The following is a 7,791-nucleotide window of genomic DNA, read 5'->3' on the forward strand; positions in this document are numbered from 1 at the left end:
CTTTGTGGAGACACTGGAGTCAAGTGATATAGGTGATTTAATTTACCCTGTTTGACTTTTCAGCAGCATATGACATATTGACAATCCCCCTGTTTTTGAAGGCAAATTTTTATTATCTTTAAAAATTATGTTTGTTTATTTATTTATTTTGGAGATGGGGTCGCTCTCTGTTGCCCAGGCTGGAGTGCAGTGGCTTGATCATGGCTCACTGCAGCCTTGACCTCCCGGGCCCAAGTGATTCTCCTACCTCAGCCTCCAGAGTAGCTGGGGCTACAGGCACACACCACCATGCCTGGCTAATTTATTTATTTTGTAGAGATGGATCTCATTATGTTACCTGGGAGAATTATTCTTATTTTTGTGTACAGAAAACTTGAAAGTGTACGGTTAACCCAGTTTAGTAGCAAGTGTTCCAGCTCTTGCCTTTTCCTACTTGGCAATGTGAGCCACAGATTTAGGACCCAGGACATTACCTTCCCAGTGGTGGTAGCAGATCTCATCATATCTGTCATTGTCATTGGTCCTGATAGCTTCCATCAACTTCATCAGAGCTCCTCTGTCTTCCCAGTTAAACTGTATGAAGGTGACAGTGGTGCAGGTCTTCTTGTGGACTAGACATCCCAGTCTTGCCTTCCCCTTGATAAGGCAGTAAGGGACCCATATTTTACAACACAGGGCAGGCAGAAAGACAGCCAGCTTGATGGGATCCTCATCATGTTCAATCACCACCATTTGAGACTTCTTGTTCTCTACCACGGTAATGACAGTGTTAAAACTGCTTGAAGGACTGGTGGTCTCTTAATGGGGAGAGACCCTTTGCTGTCAGCTCTCTTCTCAGCCCAGCCAACAGTCTCTGCTTCTTCCCTTGCTTTGTCTCTGGAATGCACTTGTGGGCCAGCTTAAGCAGTTGAGTAACTGGCAGTCCAAGGCCTGAGTGAACTGGTTAATGGCAGAAGGAACTTTCGGCTACTCGTGGAGGATAGCCCTTTGCTGCTGCAACTGCATGTAGCAGGGCCATTTAACAAAGCAGGTGAGGTCCCTTTTGGGTGGGATATCCTGTCCAATGCCAAAATTCTTAGGTCTTTTCTCAAACAGGGACTTCCCATGTTCTTGGCCTCCTGCTTCTTCATGACAGCAGGGGTCGGTGCCACTTTCTTCCCCTTAGCCTCCTTTCCTTTCAGCACCTTAGGCGGTTGGAGGACAGACCGACAACTCCCTTTTTTAAGAAGCCCTCTCCTGTCTTGGATGCTCTGTCATCATCCTTTCCTGCTCCCTCCATTTCACTGTCCAAAGTGTCTCAGATCCCTTTGTTCTTCTTTAAACAAACTTTAAACATTGTTGTTCCTAAGGGATTATTCTCAGGCCCTCTTTATTTCTTTCTCTAAACTCTCCCCCTAGGTTGCCTTGTCTATTAACAAGGATTTAAATACCATCTTTATGCAGATGACTTCCATTTTTTTATATCCATTCCTCTGAGCTCCAGACTTAACTAAAAATTTACTTGACATGTCCAAGTTAAAACACCTGAGTCAAAACCTTTGATTTTTTTTTACCCCTACAACTAATTTCATGTCTCTAGCAGTCTTCCTCAGCTTAATAAATGTCAGTGCCATCCACCTGGTTTGTTATTAAGAGCCATCTTTCATTCCTCTTTTTTCCTTACCAGCTATATCCCCTGCATCATTGATATGATTTGATTGTGTCCCCCCCCAATCTCATCTAGAAATGTAGCTTCCCTAATTCCCACATGTTGTGGGAGGGACTGAGTGGGGGATAATTGAATCATAGGGGTGAATTCCCCCATACTGTTCCTGTGGTAGTGAATAAGTCTCATGAGATCTGATGGTTTTATGAGTGGTTTCCCCTTCCACTTGACTTTCATTCTCTCTTGCCTGCTACCATGTAAGATGTGCCTTTGCTCCTCCTTTGCCTTCTGCCATGATTGGGAGGCCTCCCCAGCCATGTTGAACTGTGAGTCCATTAAACCTCTTTTTCTTTATAAAATACCCAGTCTCAGGTATTTTTTCATAGCAGTATGAAAATGAACTAATACAATCATCAAGTCCTGAATTCTACTACCAAAGTACGTCTGAAATCCTGCAGCTTTTCTCTATCTCCATTGCCATCATCCTAATTTATGCCACTATTTGTTTCTCCCCTAGAGTTCTGCAATAGCTGCCTTCGTTATTACACCAAATAAGATTACATAAAAAGCAAAAGTGTAGTGGTTTAGAGTGAATACTCTGGAGTGTACAACCTAGGTTTGAATCCTGGCTCTGCCTATTACTAAAAATGTGAATTTAAGCAAGTTACTTAAGTTTTCTGTGCTGCAATTGCTTCAGCTACAAAATGATGAGAATAATAGCACCTGCCTTAATATTAAGTGCATTTTTTTCATTTGATTAAATTAGTTTTTTAAATGGGAAGAATTGTGCCTAACATAGAAAACTCTTATTAATATGTAAATAGAATCATGTTATTCAGTTCTTAAAACCCTTTAGTGGCTTCTCATGTGGTTGATATAAAATTCAAGCTTCAAATCAGAGCCTCTAGGTCCCATGTGACCTGGCCCTTCCTCCACCCTGACCTCAACTCTGTTCACTCTCCCTCTCTCATTATACTCCAGACACACAGGGCTTCTCTCAGCTTCCCAGACATGCTAAGCTCTTTGCTGTCTCAAGGGCTTCTCTCTTCCTATTCCATCTGCCTAGAACCTCCTCCAATTCCTGATTCCTTTGCCTATTTCAGATTCAGCCTACATAACACATCTTGGTAGCAACTTTCTCTAGCCATGTTATTTAAGGTAGGTTGCCTTCTTTTGTATTAGAGCTATTTTGCTTTGTTCATATCACTTACTATGTTATTTAGTAATTTCATTTGTTGTTGTTTTCTGCCATCCTCACCAAAATGCAAGTTCTGTGAATCCAGTGGCATGAATATTGCGCTCATTGTTGGATCACTGGTAACTAACACAGTGCCTTGCACATAAGTGCTCATAAATATTTAGTGAATGAATGAAATGAACAATTGCTAGGCCAGTAATGACTTTCAGAAGAAACTCATGTATAAGCCAGAATTCAAGCTCTGCAGGATGTACTAAATAATACACCAACAAGTACTGGCCACCTGACTTGCTTTGCTATTCAGTAAAACAAGAAATACAGTGGATAGTTGTCAGCCTAGTAGAGGAGAAAGTTCTGAATATGGAGACAGAAGTCCTGGGTTCTTTGTCCAGGATCTTATACTAACCATCTTTGTGACCTTGAACAGGCTCAACACATCTTAGAAACTCACTCTCTCATTGGAGAATAAAAGTGGTTGAAATAAGCAACCCCTAAGATTCCCTCCGGCATAACATTTGTTTTGGATGCAGCGTTTCTCCATAGAGAAGACAAAATCAGCACATAATTTGGTTCTCATGTTGGAGATAAATGAATTTTAGGATAATTAAGAAATCATCCACAGATGCTGGGATAGATTCTCCTTAGAGTATTTTAAATACGTGAGAATTTATCCCTTCAATAATTATTTATTGATCCCTGTATGCTCTCTGGAGTCATGCCCACTGTTACCTTGCCTAAAAGCAGCTCCTCTACTTTTTCTTTGTTTGCACAGCTCATGATTCAAGCAATATTTCACTACACACACACACAGATACACACACGTGTATGCACATATTCATACACACATTTTCTTTAACTCTAAGCTTTTATTCTTGCCTTGTTTCCTAGAAAATCCTCTCTTCTATCAATTTATTAAGAAAAAATATTCCCAGTCCTGTTAGTTAAGGACTATTGGGTTATAATTTTACCAAGAAAGGGAAGGCACATTTCCCACAACTTCTGTCCCACTCATCTCCAAAACTCTTGAGTGTGCCCAGGGCCCTGCTAACAACTTCCATAAAAGTGTCTATCCACTTCTTCCTCTCTCATGCATTCAAACACTTTTTCACATTTTAAAAACAATTTTAAAATATGTTTGACTTAGCTAGTAATTAACATTACTATTATGATATTAAGGTTAATATTCAAATGATATAATTTTTATGTATTTTGTGATGTGATTATACAGTGTTTTAGTTACATTTGGGGATAATGGGCTCTCTTAGGTTTGGTAAGCCTCCATGCACCATTTCTTATTGTCCAAATTCTACGTGTTCTTCCAGAACCAACTCATGTGCTGCCTCCATCATAAACCTTGCTTTATTTCTTTGTCAGGGAGGAACTTACCCTTCCTTTGAACTCCTGTAGCACTTTATTCATTCATTTGTTTATCTATTCATTTATTCACTCACTCATTCACTATTCATTACTATCTCATTACATAGTAGATAGTAACTGTCTACTATGTGTAAATAAAAATCTCTTCTCTCATGGAGTTTATAATTTAATGGAGGAGAGAGACAAAACTGTGTACATATTATGTTAGATAGTGATATGTTAGATGGTGATGTGTTTCATGAAAACATAAGGCAGGACTGTTATTTTCATGAGAAATAAGGCAGGATAAGGTTATAGGTAGCTTTGACATAAGGGTTTGCCTCAAGCAGAAATATTCTTTAATCAGAGACCTGTCAGGAATGAGGGAGTATGCTGGAAGACAGGTACAGGGAAAAAAAATTTTAAGTGGAAGGTCAGTATTTTAGTCTACTTGGGCTACTATAACAAAATACTTTAGACTGGGTAACTTAAAAACAACAGAAATATCTCACAGTTCTAGATGCTGGGAAGTCCAAGAAAACATCAGCAGATTCAGTGTCCAGTGAGGGCCTCCTTTCTGGTTCATAGGTGACTCCTTTTCCCTGTGCCTTCACATGGTAAAAAGGATGAGGTAGTTCTCTGAGGCCTCTTTCATAAAGGCACTAATCCCATTCATGGGACTCAACCCTCATGACCTAATCGCTTCCTAAAGGCCCCACCTCTTTTTAATTTTTTTTATTATACTTTAAGTTCTGGGGTACATGTGCAGAATGTGCAGTTTTTTTACATAGGTATCGACCCCCCCACCTACATTACGTATTTCTCCAAATGCTATCCCTTCCCTATCTCCCCACACAATGACAGGCCCGGGTGTGTGATGTTCCTCTCCCTGTGTCCATGTGTTCTCATTGTTCAACACCTACTTATGAGTGAGAACATGCAGTGTTTGGTTTTCTCTTCTTGTGTTAGTTTGCTGAGAATGACGGTTTCTAGCTTCATCCATGTTCCTGCAAAGGACATGAACTCACCCTTTCTTATGAAGGCCCCACCTCTTAATACTGTTGCATTGGGGATTCAGTTTCACTATATGAATTTTGGGGGAATACAAACATGCAGGTCATAGTATCTCACCTCTAGGCCCTTAAAATTTTATCATTTTCCCATGAAAAATACATTCATTCCATCTCAACAGCCCCCCAAATCTTAACTCATTTCAGCATCAATAGTTCAAGTCCAAAGTCTCATCTAACTATCATTTAAACCAGATATGGGTGAGACTCAAAGGTGTGATTCATCCTAAGGCAAATCCTCCTCCAGCTGTGAGCTTATGAAATCAAACAAGTTAGGTGCTTTCAAAATACAATGGTAGGACAGGTCTAGGACAGACATTCTCATTGCAAAAGGAAAAAATAGGAAAGAAAATGGATAATAGGTCCTGACCAAGTCTAAAACTAAAGAGGGCAAATGTTATATCTTAAGGCTTGAAAATAATCTTCTTTGACTGGAATTCCCATCTTCCAGAAACACTGGCTGGGGCTGGGTCCTCAAATCTCCAGTAGCACCCATAGCTTTGCTGGGTACAGCCCATGCTGCAGTTGTCATGGGTAGAAGTCTGGTGCCTTTGGTTCTTTCAGGCTGGAGTTGCATGCTGGTGGCTTTAACAGTCTATGGTGTTGGAGGATATCCTGCCCCCATGGCACCACTAGGCATTGCCCTAATAGGGGCTATCAGTAATAACCCACTCCTGTGACAGGCCATTCTGTGCCTGAGCCCTGCTGCTCTCTGGGACATCCTTCCAAACCTAGGGAGGCAGCCATATTCCCACAGCTTGTTTACTTTGCACACTGCACTTTGTGCTGGGGTTGGCACAGCATGGATGCTACCAAGGTTTATCACCTGCCCTCCAGAAAGGTGGCTATTGTAAACGTCAGTACACCTGGGCCACTGGAGCCATATCTGGGGCAGCCGAGGAGCACTGTGCCAGAATGCAGGGAGCAGAGACTTGAGTGATGTCTTGCAGGCACCCAAGGCTACACTTGGCATCATTGTGTCCTCCAGGCCTTGGCACTCTGAACCTGTGATGGAAGGGACATTCTAAATGCCTTTGGGGTTATTCTTTCATTGTCTTGAAGAATACACCTGGCTTCCACTGACAGTTACTCATCTCCTTATCAAGGGTCACTTGGCCATACGCTTGGCATCCTCCTTTTTCATTCTTTACAATATGCATAGGCTGAGAATTTTCCAAATCTTTAAGACCTGCTTCTTATTTTATTATAAATTCTGTCTTTAAATAATTTTTCTTTTCTTGCACTTTACTGTAAGCCATGTCAAGAGAAACTGTGCAGGTTCTTCAACATTTTGCTTAGATATTTCTTTAGCCAAATATCCAATTTCATTTTTTTGCAAGTTTTACCTTCCACAAAACACTAGAACATGAACACAATTCAGCCAAACTCTTTGCCACTTTAAAACAAGGATAGCTTTTCCTACCATTTCCAATAGCATGTTCTTCATTTCCGTCTGAAACTTCATCAGAGTGGCCTTTACTGAATCTCCATGTTTCTAACAACATTCTGTTTATGACCACTTATGTGCTATTTAAGAAGATTGAGGCTTTCTCTACAGAACTTTTCTTTTTCTGAGTCCTCACCTGAGTCACCCTTAATGTTTTGTTCATGGCAATGTAGGCTTTTTCTATCATGCATCTCCAAACTTTTCATCCTCTACCCTATTCTAAATCCACTTCAACATTTTTAGGTATTCTTTATAGCAACACCCCACTCTTGGTACCAATTTCTGTCTTAGTCCATTTGGGCTGCTGTAATAAAATATCTTACACTGGGTAACAAATAAAATAAATTCATTTTGCACAGTTCTAGAGGTGGAAAAGTTCAAGATCAAGGCACCAGCAGATTCTGTGTCTGGGTCTGCTTTCTGGTTTGTATATGGTATTTTCTCATTTCATTCTCACAAGGTGAAGGAGTTCAAACAAGTTCCTTGGGGCTTTTTTCATCAGAACACTGATCCCCCTAAAGGCCTCACCTCATAATACTATTGCAATGAAGATCAGGTTTCAACATATAAATTTTTGTGGCACACAAACATTCAGACCATAGCAGCTAGTGTGTTTGGAGAGGAGTGTCTGAGAGGGAGTCTGATAGGAGATGAGAGCCTCTTTAAAACATGTTTTATATACTTCATTATTAGTTCTAAGTTTTCTCTTACCCATTACTAGATTAATTTCCTTGAAGGTAGACTCTGTGCCTTAACTCTCACAGGGCCTAGCCCAGAACCTAGCTGTAAGTAGGATCTTAAGAAATGATTTTAGCCAGAGTCAATAAAACAACTTACTAACAGTGTAAGACAAAGTGTGATTATGAGTTAAAACTGTGGTACAGTTAATGCTAGACGATTTCAGCAAATGATGTGCTCAGTGTGGTTTGGAAGGCATTTTCCAGAACATTGGTACTAAGAGGGGAAATAAGGAAAGGAAATGATCAGAATAGGGGAAGAAGAGGAGAAAAGCCTACGGAATTGGAAGAGCTGGATAATAGGAATTGTTTTGGTTCTATGAAGGCTAATACAATTG

The 7,791-nt window shown here is 40.4% G+C and overlaps 1 pseudogene; it reads right to left on the bottom strand.

Annotated features, from left to right (window-relative positions):
* Nucleotides 1–387: 387 nt before the first annotated feature.
* Nucleotides 388–3,620, bottom strand: LOC105548518 (annotated as a pseudogene).
* Nucleotides 3,621–7,791: the final 4,171 nt, after the last annotated feature.

Source organism: Mandrillus leucophaeus, unplaced genomic scaffold (genome assembly GCF_000951045.1).
Source record: "Mandrillus leucophaeus isolate KB7577 unplaced genomic scaffold, Mleu.le_1.0 Scaffold413, whole genome shotgun sequence".
Lineage (NCBI taxonomy): Eukaryota > Metazoa > Chordata > Mammalia > Primates > Cercopithecidae > Mandrillus > Mandrillus leucophaeus.